Below are 16,413 nucleotides of genomic sequence, written 5' to 3' on the forward strand. Positions count from 1 at the left end.
CATTCCAAACTCTGGAGGTGCAAGAGCCTGAAGTCAATATTCAAATAAATTTCAGAAAACCACACCAACTTTTCTGATGGCTCATGTTTATCCATCCACAGCATTTTGGCTTTCTGGAAAGAAGTATTAAAAATAATAATAATAACCATTCTTCCAAAAATATTACCTTCATAATTCTATCTGTATGTAGACCTGAATCTCAAGAAATGGACTTCAGATTGGTTAGAATGTGAGACTGGGGAAAATGATTTTATCTTAAAAAAGGAAGAGGTTTTGGAGGGTTGGGGAGTAGGTATGAATAGGAGTTCACCCACCACATCCCAACAAACAGGATGCTGGTGGCTACGTAAGCAATAGAGAGCACTGCAGGGAAACCCTCCGCTACTCAACAGCTGTTCAGCAGCTCATCCCTCTCCTGATGTTCACTAAGGAAACTCCCTCATGAATTCTGATGAATGTTTTTTCCACAGCCCCGGATGAAAACCTGAACATGGGATTTTGCCTCTAACCTTGTTTTGTGTCCCCAGGCACTGCTGTATCAAGTCCTGAAATCCAACTCACAGGTTGCTGTGCATGCTTCCTCCCCATCCCATAGATGCCTTACTTCATCAAGCAAGCACTCAGAACACACTAGACGTAAGAGACTGCTACAGCACCACAGCAAGAGATATGTATTGCTTATTACAGTTTTAAACACTCAGAAGTTCACTCTCTGAAATCCATTCTGAGTTGCTTTGCTCTGTGACCTCCCTGCTAAAGGAGGAGTAGAACAAGATTTATTACCATTTAAATGAGAAGGTCAACCTGCTGCAGCTTTTGTCTTTAAACTGGAATTCCTGTAGCTGAAGGAAAGGTGAATGCTCTCATTTTCCTCTTTCTCATCCATATACATTAAGGCACATGAAGTCTCAGAAGAGTAATTGATCAAAAATAATGAATGAGGTTCATTCTCATCTGAATTGGGCAGACTATAATACGGTGATTGTTAAGAATGCTTTGAATCTGTGAAGAAGGCTAATTTTGAACACTTCTTGAAATGACTAAATTAAGAAGTCATCTTGTTACTAGCAATTCCAACCCCCCCTTTTTTTTTGACAGCAAGTTGAACCTTGTATTTATCAAGCACCAAGAAAGTACTTTGACTAATAATAAACAGAGAAAGTGTTAGCGCAACCACCAACTGCTTTCTGCATGTAGCATGAATGCTGATATAGCATCGGGTTGTAAAAGGATTCAGACTTCCTAAAGATTATCAGAAAAGCGATGAAAAATGCAGAAACCTGGTGGCATCCAACAGCAGAGCGGTGCTGGAGGAGAGGGGCAGGAGGAGCAGACAAGCTGGCAGGATGGGAACCCACCACAGGAAGAGCCACCATGGGAAAAGCATGCTGTCTAACACGATGCGCCAGTGATCACATCTGATCTCCCACAGAGATCTGCATTTGTCATCAAGTTATTCACCCGCTTGGAAACAGTTGAGGTAAAGCAAGAGAGCTCCCAATCAGAACAAGAGATGACGACCTCATTGCAGACTGCGTTATATTTAGTTTGATGTGGTCAAACACAAGGTGCAGACCACAAGAAAATAGTTCAATAAGCCATAATAAACATTAAATGTATATATATAATCTCCTTATCATCAGCGAGAAGATGAAAACGTATAACAGAGCAAGAGAATCACAGCTCAGTCTACACCTCAGCATTTAGAAGACCATCAGTTGTCCCAAAACCAACACAAATAAGAGATGGGCTCTGCTCAGTACAAGCGCCAAGCCACCATTCCCCATACAGCAGAGCTGATAGCTAACACACGGTATTTCAAGATTTTAAAGGGCTCTAATCAAGCTCAGAAATAAGAATTCAAAGGATTACTAAAGAAATAAAAATGGGGGGGGGGAGGGGTGGGTTCTGCTCTTTTTTTTTTGCTAGAAAGCCAAGTGATAAGGGACATAAAAGAATAACGTCAATGCCTCGTTCCTGTTATCCTGGATTTAACCTGTTACAAAACCATGTGCCTTACCGTGTGCCTTCAGCCCCACAGCCAGGCCTGCCTGCACAGCAAAACCCTGCACAGCGCTCACTTCAAAGCAACGCACGGCTGGGGGAATTCAGCTCTTGCCACTGGCACATACCAAGGATTCCAAATCATTCGTGCACCACTACGAAGATGTTCTCATCCATTTGGATTTCTGTCTTAACACGTTGCAGCCTTAGAAACCAAAAATGCAGTCTCAGCATGGTATGTTCTGTGTTGTTTTTGGAAACCTTTTCTTGGGTGCTAAGGGCGGACAGAGAATGGGATAAGAAGTTCTAACACACGCCATAATCCTATTTCCAAAAATAAAGTCCAGCTGCAAGCTCCAGAAAGAACTCCACATACCTATTGAGTTCTTTTCTCCTTTTGTTAGTGCAAGGATGGCAGCAGCAGGAGCACTTGGTTAATGCCTCTTGATTACTCTTCTTTCTGCAAGTTTTTACCAGGGAGCTCAATATATGTCACTAACTGACATACATCCATGTTTATGCGTGTTACTTAAGCCAAAGGAAACATGGAAACACTTGTTATTTAGAAACAAAAACAACAGAAGGAAAAAGATGGTAAACAATAAATCCTCATTGAATTTAATAGCTGTAAAGCTTTGTTAGAAACAGCCATCCCAGTGTACATACCCACATTCAAGTGAATTCTATCTGAAGTTTACAGAAGGAAGCATACACAAACAGCCTTACAAAGGCATTCTGGTAGCAGGAAGCACTTCTTTGCTACTACCCTGGCAGTCAGGCCACATTACAAGCAAACCTTGCATCCCGTGGGGTGGCAGACACCGAGTACATCTGCAGCACTAAACACTAAACACAATTTAGTTTCACTAAAGGATTAACCAGATCACAAATTGCCAATTAATCTTGCTTTATGATTTAGGCCTGAATTCATTACGAACACAAAGGCAAGGCATGCAGCAGACTGGAGGAAGTTAGCCTGGAATGCTTTGCACCAGCTACTTCAGTTCCTTCTCAGTAACAACATTCTGAAGTTGTTTGGCTTTTTCTTTAAATCTGAGAGTTAACTGATGGGCTTTACTGGTGGTGAAAAGCGCTGATTACTGACTGTTCCATATATCATTATGCATGCTAGCACACAGCTACATAAAAGATCTACATTCTTCAGTTCTCCAAATCTTTCCCAGTTCTTCACTTAGCTGAGAACACTAGAAATTTCCAGGCTTCTGCTGTAACGTCTAAGTTTCCCTCCCCCAACCTTCCATTTGGTGGATTTTCTGCCAATAACATTGTTGAAAAATAAATTCTTGTGGACAGGAAATATCCCGAGCAAAGGATATCCAGCTTTATGATACTTTAAAAGCTCTGCATTCCTCCTTATCTGCCCTCTCACCACCCAGCTCTGGGCAGCGCAGGGCTCTGGGCACACTGTCCTGCCCCAGCCTCAAGCCCATGTCCACCAGCTGCCACATGGCTCATTCTTGGCTGTACTCAGCATCACTCCTTGGAGTACAGCCCAACAGAGGAGAAGCGAGCTGCTTCCTGAGCAATGCCTGCTATCACAAGTATATCCACCCCAACCCCACCCGATAAGGTGCTTTAAGATGAGGGCCGTGAGCATAATTTAATGGTCTAATCTCATGGAGGTGGCCTGGCCTTTCAAGTGATCCCTTTGCTCGATTTCCTCAACAACAGCACTCCACAAAAGCAAACATCCTGGCTGTCTGGAGGGCCGGGTTCCAGCTGCAGCAGGCTCCCAGCGGGCAGGCAGCCCAGTGCGGGATGCTCAGCAGGCCGTCTGGCCTCTGGGATGGACCAAGATCCACGAGGGGACACCTGGCTCTAAAATAAAGCCATTTGATGAGCCTTTTACAGCTTTCTGTGCTCCCAACCTGGACTCCAAGCCTAGCTCCTGCTCAAGGCTCAAACACCTCTGAGCAGGTTCAGAATGTGCAAGCATTAAATCTGGCCTTAAGATAGACTACAACAAGAACAGTGAGATGTGGTAGGACTCCCTCTGCACAGGAGAGGAAAAAAAAAAAAAAAAAAACAAACAACAAAAAAAACCAACCAACTATATTTCATATTTACACAGCCAAAAAGCTTCATTCCATTTAGAAAGTTTAAGGGAAGCCTGGCCTGCTTACCTCTTATCCCAGCACCAGAGGCTGCATGTACTCAGGCTGGCTGCTATCAGCAGTACAATACAACTTCAGTGGCTTTCAATTCTCAATTCTGCTGGCTTTGCCTTGTTACCAGGCACAAGTTAGATCTTACTCAGTGCCTCACAGCAATAACTGATGTTCAAATCAGTACTCAAGTATGTCACAGCTCTCATTATTTCTCTAACAGCCAATGTCTCGCAAGCACAATTTGCTAAAATTAGCAACAGAGCCCAACAGTGTAGCCCATTTACCTCAGGACAGCTCTTGGATGAGGTACACTGGATTCCAGGCACAATCTCTTTGAGATCCCTTTGGTGCCTCCACCACCAACCACCCACAGTCACCAAAGGAGTCTGTCTGAACATAGAGAAGCTGAAAACGATCCATCCCCAGGGGCAAGAGCTTCTTTCAGCCACGGCCAGCAAGCTCTGACTAGACAGCAGGAGAGAAAGAGCTGACACACCTGCCCATGGGCACAAAGAGGGAGCAGCACCCACACTGCCAGCAGAAGTCTTATCCTTAGGTGACACCAAGGCAATTTGCATGTGCCAAAACCATTGCACAATTAGCACACTTAATTTCGTACCCTTCGAGGAGCTAAGTAAGTGCACTTAATCAACTGAAAATAAAGCGATGCAAAAGAAAGCAATCCAAGTTACTAATTAGTTAAAAGATGTCAAATGGAAACAAAATGAAGTGTCTAATTACATCCTATCAGTTCAACTGCACAACACAACGCAGACCCATAAAAATATGCTACTTCCTATTTCAGTCAAAACAATCCAATTAAATCCCACTGCTGAGTAATACTAGAGAGAGAAAAAAAAAAAGGGCTTTTTTCCAGCTGTATAAGAAAACTAACACAACTATTAACATCTTCCTGGTGAAGCTCCATAAGAGCATTAGAGTTCACTGTAAGAACTCACGCCCAGTCAACAAGTACCAGCTTTAGAACAGATCCTAGATCCACTGAATCAATGAAACAAACTCCTAAGGTTTAAGGCTTCCTCTGAGCTACCTATTTGACACAATAAAATTCATTTGAAGACTTTACATCAACAAAAGAGTTCTTGTTTCAGTTTCCCTCCAATACTCACATAAATTGGATACTCCCCTACATCTTCAGCTTCTACTCTCAAAGCAGCATGTCAGCTTCCAGGCATGATCATTAAGCCTACTGAAAAGCCAGTGTTGACAGGTATTAATTCTTCAGGGGAAGCTTTCTTCAAAAACCTCCATCCCCATTATTGTGTTCTTTGTCTATCGAATGATTCTCCAGCACTGTGGGCTGGGAGGATTTCACCCTTGTTGTAATGTTTTCTTTACTTCCATAGAGATCAGAAACTGATTTTTCTTCCTCTCTTGGAAAGCAGCGTGTGGCAGGCACCCAACAAAGTTCATTTTCAGTCTCAAGAAATGAGAATAACCACAGGGAATTCAACTGATGTAAGCAGAACCTCCCAGCATCACCACCTGAGCCTCAGCGCTTTGCATTTGGGTAGAATGGGGGGCAGGGAATGAGGGAAGAGAATACCTTATGATGCTCTCTTTAATAAAACTCCTCAGCTTGAGCCAAGGGTTTAGCTAAAATAGTCAAGTAATGCTCTAGAACAGCTCAAGATAAGAACTGATCTGTCTGACATCATCAATCGTGAATGTGCAATCTAAATGGAAGCCACTGAAGATTATCAGAGCGCCAACAATGGCATTTTAACAGCCTAAAAATATCACAGTTTTAGGAACAAATATCCTCAATGAAGCTGTACCGATTTGCATCAGACAAAAGGCTACCCCCGTGCTTGCCAAACTCTTACTCTTATTACAGCCTGAAAAATCACTTCTGAAGATAAGCAGCAGCAGGAAGGGCAGAGGAAGAGAAAAGGTATTGGAGATTTCAGAGCTCAGAATACAAGGCCACCTCAGACATTCTTCCAAACTCAGTTTCACAGAAACTAAGTGGCAAACATAACAGATGCTTCCTATGTCCCTTTCTGACAAGTTGGTTTTGGACTTGATGTTTCTTTTGAAGCAAAAACGATCGTCGCTGCTTCAGTAACAAAAGTGCAGCATTCAGAATGCTTCCTTATGTCCTGGAAACAGCAGCAGCACGTTGTCACACCACTTGACAATTTTGTCCAAATATATTTCTCCTTACAAAAGCAAATCAAATCTTTGGGGGGGGAAAAAACAAAAAACAAAAACCAGTTTCGGTATGAAATATCAGGGATGGCAGAACTCAGCCCTTGCGCAGGGGAGTATAAATGTAATTGAATCTGCTGAAATCAGGACTGTCATTAGAAGTAAAGTACATCTGTAGCAGTATGCTACAAAATAGAATTAACCAAAAAGATACTTGGAATTCTTTCTGTATTGTACAGCCCTTCCCACCCCAACATCCAGGGATCCAGAGCTCCCTTATGCCCACATTTAGGTCACACAGTTCATCTTCATGCATGACAAAACCTACTGCCCAGAGCACGACCAGCTCTGGCTTTTGACAAGGTTGCATCTTAAAGGCAATATTGTTGGGAATTCCAACAGGGCTGCACATCACCAGGAGCCCTGCACACAAACAGATCTATGCCTTCCTGTTATTTATGCCTAGCTTGGTATTTCAGTGCTGGAGCTGTGCCTGCACTCCAAAGCATGCTGTTCCTCCTCTGTAGCACAGGAGCTGCAAGCACAGAAGTCACACACCCAAGGACAATCACTTCACATCCACCATCCTTCTCTCTAAACAGATTGAAGACCAGCTGTTTTCTGCCTGAACTCTTGTTTATCTCTTACCAAGCTGCAGTAATTATCCCTGACAAAAAACAGACATTCATTAACGAACAACGACCAACCTTTATCTGCAGAACATCACTTCACCCAGCTGAAGTTCTGCTTTTAAGTCATTATTAAACACCACATTTTAGCAGTGACTAACCAGGAGATGCCCTCACTACACACAGCTACAGCTCGTGGTTTGATGACCACTGATGGGTGATGCAGAGGATATAAAAGCTCTTCTCATCAAATATGGAAAACAAAAAGGAAAGAGTTTCTGAGTGCAAAGAAATTGGGAACAGGCAGCAATCAAAGCAAAGTACAGCTACAGAAAGTTGGTGTGAGACTAGTCCTGGAGTCAAGGCAAGTTGGGAGAGTTCTTCATCACTTGTAGGACAAGGATCCTACTGATAAGGAATTAAAAAATATGGACACAATCAATGATGTTGTTCTAATAAAACAGGTCCTGTCAAACAAATCCATGTGCACCCCGACAAGATTACACGTTGGGTGGGCAGAGATAGCTGTGTTAGCATGTGTCTATTCTGCAGCCAGCTTCTGATTTAGTGCCCTGCAGCACTACTAAAAGCACAGGGGTAGACTTCTAGCAGGGCCTCTGCCAGAGCAAGCCTGCACCAACTGCATCACCAGTGGTGCCACCTCCCTGCTCTGTTTCTCTGGCTGTAAGATGGGGTAATGCAATTCATCTGCTAGGTGTTCTGGTCTCTGCTGAGAGCAATGCAACCATCACACTGGTTATTCACTCATGCTTAATTAATGATTTGCTAATTAAATTGACAGCCTGTCCTGACCAGTAATGTTAATTAATACACTCAGTTCACAGCATCTGGTGGTCTGTGCCAGCAGCTAGAACTTTACACTATTGATTTTTCCATGCAAGCCTTCCTAAACAAGAGGATGCTGAGCACGAGTGGGACTGCAAGAACCAGGACACCCATCCGGGTGCATCCATCTGTGCACACCCAGCTGCCATTAAGGTGATGCCCACCCCATGTCACATCACAGCCCTGGGAAGTTGGCAGGGGGCTCAGCCACAGCTCTGAGCCTGAAGACCATTGGTATCACACCTGACTCCCTCCCTGGTGCAGGGGACACCAAAAATAGTGACATCCACCAGAGCCATGTGCTGGTGGACAGGCTGAGCTGTACCTGGCAGTGACTCACAGCCAGAATCTGCCACCATATGGGAGTTTGCTGGGCTTTTGTTTCATGTCTCAAGACCTGATGGATGGAAACAAGCTCTTGATTTATCCATGTTAACATAAAGACAATTAAAACGTTTCTCCCCAAGGAGCTCATAAATGAAAGCACATCACACAGTCATTACATTTATTATAAATGCTGTTTTGTTCAGTGTAAAACCTGACTATTTGGAACAACAGCAACAGCAAAAACTCAGGGCACTGAAAGCAGCACCAGGAGCTGAAGGAGAACACTGGGATGAGAGCTGCATACGGACTCACTGACTGCTCCTCACCCCCAGAACCATTAGCTACTCATCAGCGATAGCTTTTCTGCTGAGGAAGGGAACACCAAAGACCAATATTAAAGCAATTTCAGAGCAGCTACCAAGCAATTAGCTAGGTAATGCCTTTGCTACATGCCGATTTTTCTTCTCCCAGAGCATTAGTGCAAGCATAAGTCATTTGTTGTTTGTGCAGCCTCTCATGGCATTGCAGGTGACCCAAGCTGGATTTCCTTCCCATATCACAGAAGATATTTCTGCTATGGTGCTGCACATCTGCTCACTACTTTATTTCATTCTTTTATTTATTTTCCCTTTTAAAGCTTTACATTTTGTTTTCTTCTGGAAAAAAAATATACATATATATATATAAATTCATATTGTAAATTCAAAATATAAACTCATAAATCAGCTGTTAAATAATTGCAAAACATTGAGCCCACTGCTCCTGTTGTCTTTACATTTTCAAGTTTTGGGGCATATCAGAACCGTTCACTTATTTCCTTGTGTGCCCTTACACCACCCCCAGCAACTCAGGATACTCCAAAACAAAGGTATTCAATTCAAACATGCAAGGAAGGAAGAAGGGAACAGGCAAATGAGTTACAAAGAAAGAAGTCGAAGGGCTGAGATCTGCTTGCAGAGACAGCACTCCAACAGCCTGGAAAGACCGAGAAACTGAAAAACGCTTTACAGCAATTTTTTGGAGTGTATCATCCTGCGTGACTGCATGACCAAGAAATGCCAAAAGGAAGCGAAACTGTTGATGTCTAACTTCAGCGTTGGGTATGTACAAATATTGCCTTTCCAGTAACACAGCAGCTCTCACACATCCACTGAAGCTCCCTATTCAGAGGCACACAAATCAAAACGTCGCCATCCTGAGCGCTGCAGAGATTGCGGTCACACAAGCATCCCAAGGCCTTGGCTCCTGTGCTGTATCCAGAAGCATGAGGTGGCTGCTGTGCTACAATCCAAAGGTCCCAGCAGCCGCTCCAATAACCATTTCCTACAGCCACAGAGCAGAGCAATGGAGTCCAGGACAAGAACATCCAGCTCTATTAACCAAGAAAAGAAGGGCTGCAGATCAGACATAGCATGCACGAAACCCTGTAGACAGGAGAAAATTGAACTAGGCAATGAGAACGTTCCTTCCCACAGCAGGAACTCCAGCAGCTGGGGTGCAGATAGCCACTCATAGATGGGCTTCAAATGAGGAACAAACCCGCACTCCAAAAGTCACAGAGGATGTTTATCTTTTGACCAATCATTAGAGGCAGCAGCAAACAATAAGCAATTATACAGATCCGTTGGAACAGCAAAAATAAATACGTGCAAAGCAGAAACAAAGTTGATTTTGCTACAAGTTGACAAACAAGAAGCATTAAGGCTGACTTTATGTAAGCATGAGTACACTTAATAACTCAGAACACTTCTGCACAACATTACATCAAATTTTGCTCTGTTGAAAACCATAGCATTGGACTTTTTCCCTGCTTAGCCATCAAGTTCCCTGTTTATCACTTATGGTCAGCTATCAATACAGGGACCCACGTGTCCCACACCAAATCCTATCAGAGCGCAGCCCTGGACCACCACGAAGCAGAGCTGGAACGCATCACACAGCAGCAAAAACCTTCACGAGCCCTAAGCTGCTGCCCTGTTGTGCTGGTTTATCTCCCTAGCAGGGAAACAACAGCTCAGCAGGGTACAGAACCGCATGAGGATAATGCAGCAGTACCTACATCCCTATGGATAACCCCACAGGGTGGTTATGACTTCTGGGCAGAGGGCACTAGTGCTGATGTTAACCAGAAGGTGAAATAAGATATCATTTTGGTATGGTCCTTTAGGTGTCAGCTACAAGGTATATCCCGATTTGCCTCATCTTGTCATGGAAACAGTTTTTTTTTCCCCTTGGCATTAGCTGTACTGCTTTAGAGACAAAGTGTTTGTGCATCTTTATTTACAGGGGTTTGTTTTGACCTGTAAAGCAATACTACGGTTACCCAGCTCACATCATCCGCTCCACTTAGCAAAGTTCATTCACGTGTAAATGCTTCAACATTTAAAACATTGATAGAAATAAACTAACAGAAAATTAACCACGCTTTCAAGAAGGGAAAGTCAGGGCTGTGCTGAGAGAAACCCTATGCTCTGCTGCTTTTCCCACTGCCATCTGGTGAAATTACCTCTTTCAAAGAGTCTGAAAAGGAATACAGCCCAGAAGAGCCACTGTGGCAAATAAGGATTCCAACCACCATTATTGGGTGATAACAATACACTGAGCACGTTAGAATGGGTTAACAGCTCCCTAAGAGCTGCCAGCATTTTGGCTGCATAAATGAGCCCAGGCACATCCAATGAGGAGAGGATGAACATTGTCTCAGTGAGGATATCTCAGGTAGAGAACTTCCACCAACTCCCACAGATGGACACAGGGCCCTGTGACGTTTGCTTTCCAAATCTGCAGTTGTTTGTTTGGCAATGCAGCCCAGATCAGCCTCCCTCAGGTTATTAACACCACCAGCCCAGAGGTGTACATCACTAAAGAAGAGCAGGAGAAGGATTTCCTGGGTCTCAAAAGGGGTCAGCATCAATATCTTAAAAAATATATACACATAGCAAAATTAATTTATTCTCACAAGGTGACGCTTTTGCTCACCATTCATTTGCTTGTATCAGGACATCACAAGCAGCTCTTCTGTAAGATGACATTATGTGACCGCAGGCTTATCAGAAGAAAACCTATTAAATGCTCTCATTATCTGCAAATGCTATCCACTCTTTTTTTTCCTGCTGCATTATCCCACATTGATACATAAATAACAAGCAAAGAGCAACGCCTGATACTTAATAACCACCAGCATGAGTGTCAGCAAGCATAAGGTCACTAGTGTGATATGAATTGCCATTGGATAGGCATGCATTTCCACGATCGATGTTACTTACAAAGTAGAATAGATTCTGGCAGCTAACTAACGTTACACTGAGAGAGAAACAGCAAGGTGATCCTTAAAGACAGCAGGAGAACTCTCTTCCCAGGCTGCTTTTGGTACCGAGCTTCTAGAAAAATCCTACCTGATCGTGTTAGGTCTGATTAAGGAATCATGCAGAAATACGCAGGGTAAAACACACCGTGGAGATTTAGTCTGCAGCACAGAACATCCACATTTTATTAGTGGACAATCAGGGAATAAGGGAGCGACCACAAAAACCAGAACAGCCACACTGAGGCCCCAGAAAGCCAGCTACACGCTGAGCAGGATGTGCTCTGCATTTTGCTAGCTTTGATGAACAGCACAAGAAAGCTGTCCCCAGCATTCCAAGGATCTCAGAGGGTGAGGAGGGTCATCTCAAATTGTCGCTCACTGAAGTTTCTATTAACAGCCTCTTGAGAGTGATTTCTTTTTTCTCTTTTCAAAACATTCCATGTGAATCATTTCTGGAGGCACGAAGAGCGTGTTTAAATATATACATACACACACACATTCTATTATAAGAGTCCTTTGCAGCAACCTAATAATAGAAATGTCCACAGTCACAGGAGTTACATAGGAAGCACTCAAGGAATGTGCATTTCAGCCACAGATACACTAAGTCAGCATCAAGCAGCCAAGCACACCTGGCACCTGCAGTCCCACAGCGGGTGTGATTTCACAATCTATCATCAATCTCACACAACAAACAGTGGTTGCAACTCCACTCTACCCCATTCTGGACACTGCTGAGCTGCTTGCACAGAACTGCAAAGCAGATGCCAGATGCAAACGCATGTACCAGCATTAGCTGCAGTTTGTTCTCTTAAAAGAAAAACAAAAATAGCACCTTAATTCAGAATTGCTTTTAGATTCAGATTACATACAAAAGAGAACTCTATAAACAGCTTCCCTTCAATAAGCAGAGTGCCCAAGTCCAGCAAGTCACCTCCAGAAACACAAACAGCAAGTTGTCCTCATAGGGCTGATTCAGTGGTTGTCTGCTATCCGTTGATAAACAACACCATTTACTGGTAAATAAAGGACGGATGAAGCTCAGGAAGCACACCACTTGAGAAGCAGAATGCTTTAACCTCCAGGCTTTTCCTTGCTGCAAGGCAATCCATCCTTCCACAACACCCAGAGCCACAGTAGCTGGCACCTCTAGGGAACGCTCCTGGTCAGAGCTGACTTCAGCAGACACAGCACTTTTCTCCTGAACTCGCTCAGCAGCTCCTTAGTTTCTCACCCAAAGCACAGATTTCACACCTGCAGCAGAATTTCTGCAAGGCAACCAATCTCTCCAGCGCTGCTTCAGATTGCACAATAAATCAGGCTTAATTAGTTGTGCTTTTTTTGTTTGCTTGTTGTTTGGTTGGTTTTGTTTTTTGGCAGCCAGCTCTGCAATAAAAGAGGGGCGTCCGCACTCACTCCGCAGAGGTGCTCAGAATTAACTGGTGAAAATGTAATCGTCCCATCCCAACTGGCAAACATTTGAGGAGTTATCTGTTTTCCGCCGCCCAGCATTCCTGCCTGTAGATGGCCTGTTACCGTTGTGTACCCAGCGTCTCCTATTTCCACTGTGTTGTTCGAAGAACTTCCCTCTTCCCACATACCTTCCATCTCCAGGGACGGATCACACCGCGACACTAAACCTTGGCCATAAACAACGCTACTTTTGATATCCCTGTCCCTGAAGGATTCCCCGCTGCTGCCGTTCGGCAGCGCAGAACAGATCACCTTTGCACAAGGCAGCTCTGCAGCTGGTTTGCAGAACTCTGCCTCGCCGCTCTTTTGCACAGCTGAGATTTACACAGAGGTTTGTTGGCCGCCTCCGCTATTTATTTTATTTGCCGTGCGCTGAAGTCACATTTAGTCACATTTGTTTAGAATAGCCTTCAATAACTCACAGCACGTTCCACAAGAGTGTTCTGATGCACCAGGACGCCGACTTCGAAACTCACTGCCTGTTCTGGTGCAGAGGCTGGGACTGCTCCCAGGGCAGCCAAACTGCCAGTCCTCACGCTCCCAATGCACACCAGCAATCCCCACGTGTGCTCCTCCCAGAGCAGCGGCCAGCTGCACTGAGAACACCACTGTAGAACACAATTTGCTTTGTTAGGTGCATTCTGGTTCTGAGGCTTTTGGGTAATAACAGCTGCTTTGTAAGACTTAAGATCCACATACTACACACACAAACTTTGCTTCTGCACTAGTATTCACCAGACTGAAGCTCCGTGCTTTTCAGATATAGTGAGCAACAGCTTGTTTAGATGCTAACTTTCTTAGAATCACAGAATTGTTTGAGTTGGAAAGGACCCTTAATGGCCATCAGGTCCAACCTCCCTACAAAGGAGGAAGCTGCTTCTCAGAGCCCTGTCCAGCCTGACCATGGGTGTCTGCAGGGACCAGGAACCCATCACATCTCTGAGCAACCTGCACCAGCATTTCACCACCCTTACTGTGCCTTCCATAGACTTCAGCCTGCTGTAGGCCAACAGCACTCACACACAAAAATCTCTCATTGTTGTCCCAGCAGTGACCTCAAACCCCAACCAGATGGGTCCTAACAGTTCGCAAAGATTGTGACACATATTGCCTTCCACACAGACTTGTCCCTGTGCTACATTACCAGCATAAACTTGCTTAGAGATGCTCAACTGGGAAGAATGACTTTGAGCACCACTGGGGAAGCTGGCATTGCTGTCCCAGCAGGGTCCCAATTCCACTACAAAGCACAACTGCCTTCAAACTAATGAGAGAGAAGCACAGAGCACTGAAGATTAAGAGAACTAACAGCCCATTCCTGTGCGAGACCCTGCGTGACCCTGGGAACACAGCCAAGAATCATTTCTTATTGGTAGCACCGGTTGCATATTCTCATACTGCCAAGAAAAAGGCACAGGTGGCAGAGGGGTGAGACCACAAGCAAGGGGCTGTCCTGCAGGGGGGATGGCTGGGGGTCCTGGGAGCATTCCCACGAGCACACACTGTGCCCCAGCAGCAATCCGTCAGCCTGGGCAGCACATAAAAAAAGGCTGAGAAATCACATTCTGGACATAAAACTGCATGCCAGTCTGAAATCCCACCGCCCAGAACTTTGTTAAGCCCAGGTCAGGCTGGTTTGGCACCTCGCAGAGATGTACACAGGAGCCCTGGGCTCTGTAGGGTATGTGGCCAGAGCCAGCGTGGCCATGGGTATGGGTGTACCTGAGCACTGCTCTGCACAGCCCAGCGCCGAGCTACAGAGGGAAAAACAACGCTCGCCGAACAAGAAACCTGGGCTTTTCCACTTCTCAGTTTCCCCACTGTGAAAGGGAACTTTAAGGAACGAAGCGAAGAAACTCAAAAGAAATACAACGTTACCAATGTTGAGAGCTGCAGCTCCCGCCTCTCTGCTACAAATAGCGATGGGATAAATGCTTCGTTACACCGAGCCCCAACCGCACCGCCTCAGCCAAAGCCTTGTTCAAACAGCGCATTTCTGAGAAGTGGGACGGGGGGAGGCACAGCGAGGGCTGCAGACGCGTCTCAGCCTAAGCTCAGCTTTTCAAAGACTTCTTCTCATTTTTCCCCTCCCGTCTGCTGGTACCATGCCATTTACAGAGGTGTCTGGCGAGCAACGCACCACGTTTCCAGGATCTTCCCTCCCCAGGCCGCTCAGCCAAGGGCAGACGGGCTCGGGAGGAGCCGCTCGGCTCTCCCAACAGCCTTTCCCCGCTCGGATCCCAGCGCCGCGCTCTGCCGCTCCCCAGCCTCGGCCCGCGCGGTGGACGCCGCTTCGCCCCGCTCGCAGCCCAGCGCCGCCGTTTCGCCCGCGGCCGCCCGTTCCTTGCGGCGGGCGGAGGCGCTGACAGCCGCTCCGGGCTGCGCCGTGCCCCCCCCCCCGCACCGCCCCTCGCACAGAGCCCGGCGAAACTTCTCCCCCCCCCCCCCCAACCTCAGCACCGAGCGGGAGAAACTTTCCCCGACGGCAGCGGCCGCCGCCCCGCGAGGAACAAAAGAGCCGGGACGGGCGGGCGGAGCGGAGCCCGGGGCTGAGCGCCCAGAACGGGGCACCCCGATCGGTCCCGTCCCGGGCAGCGCCGCGCTCACCTGCGGAGGGCTGTGCGGGCCGGGCCGGGCGCGGCGGCCGGCGGAGAGTCGCAGCTAGCTGGAGCGGGTGCCAGGAGGGCTTGGTGGGGATTCCGCCATGTCAGTGATGTCGGCACCACATGGGGCCCGCGGCCGGCCCACGCTACCGCGCACTCTGGAGTAGAGGCTCCCGCCGAAAAGCCGGCTGAGGCGGGCGGCGGCGTGGGGCCTCCCGCTCCGCTCCGCCCCGGGGCGGCCCCCGTCCCTCCGCCCCGTCCCCGGGCTCCGGGTGGGGGCGGCCCCGGAGCGGAGCGGGCTGTGCCGCTGCCGGGCGGCGCCGCGCTGGTGCCTGCGTCCCACGGCGGCCTCGGTGCCCGGCGGGTCCCGGCCCATCCGCTCTGCCCTTAAAGGGGTCGAGGTGGGAGCTGGGGCAGCTCCGTGCGGGCAGCCCTGAGTCTGGTTTTGGCGGCGTTCCTCGGAGATGAAGAAATACCCTGGCACGCTGCAATGGCACAGCCGCAAAGGGGAGATGGAGTTGTCCCTTTGTAGAATGGAGACATCGGTGCCACGTCGGTAATTCACCTCGCTATGCTGCGTGGGTGCAGTGTAGGAATCGGGGTAAAGGTTTAGTCCGGTTACAGGAGAAGCTTAAAACAGGGCCTGAAGACTCACTGTATCATAGAACAGAATCATTACAGTTGGAGAAGACCTCTAAGATCCCCAACCCATCTCCCCATGCCCACTGCCCACATCTCTCAGTGCCACATCCCCACGGCTCTGGAGCAGCTCCACAGATGGTGACTCCACGACTGCCTGGGCAGCTGTGCCACTGCATCACTGCTCTTTATCAGCAGAAACATTTCCTAGCATCCAGAACTTCCTGTGGCACAACTTGATGCCACCACCTCTCATCCTATCGCTGTTATCTGGGAGCAGAGAC

At 46.8% G+C, this 16,413-nt stretch overlaps 1 protein-coding gene across 1 annotated transcript in view; it reads right to left on the minus strand.

Moving 5' to 3' along the window:
- FNDC3B (fibronectin type III domain containing 3B) overlaps positions 1-15,634 on the minus strand; it is a 136,039-nt gene extending 120,405 nt beyond the window's left edge. Inside the window, exon 1 of the mRNA XM_072344768.1 lies at positions 15,495-15,634. The gene's annotated coding sequence lies outside the window, so the exon portion shown is untranslated. The remainder of the gene's footprint in view (positions 1-15,494) is intronic.
- Between the last annotated feature and the right edge of the window lie 779 nt (positions 15,635-16,413).

This window comes from Excalfactoria chinensis, chromosome 9 (genome assembly GCF_039878825.1).
Source record: "Excalfactoria chinensis isolate bCotChi1 chromosome 9, bCotChi1.hap2, whole genome shotgun sequence".
NCBI lineage: Eukaryota > Metazoa > Chordata > Aves > Galliformes > Phasianidae > Excalfactoria > Excalfactoria chinensis.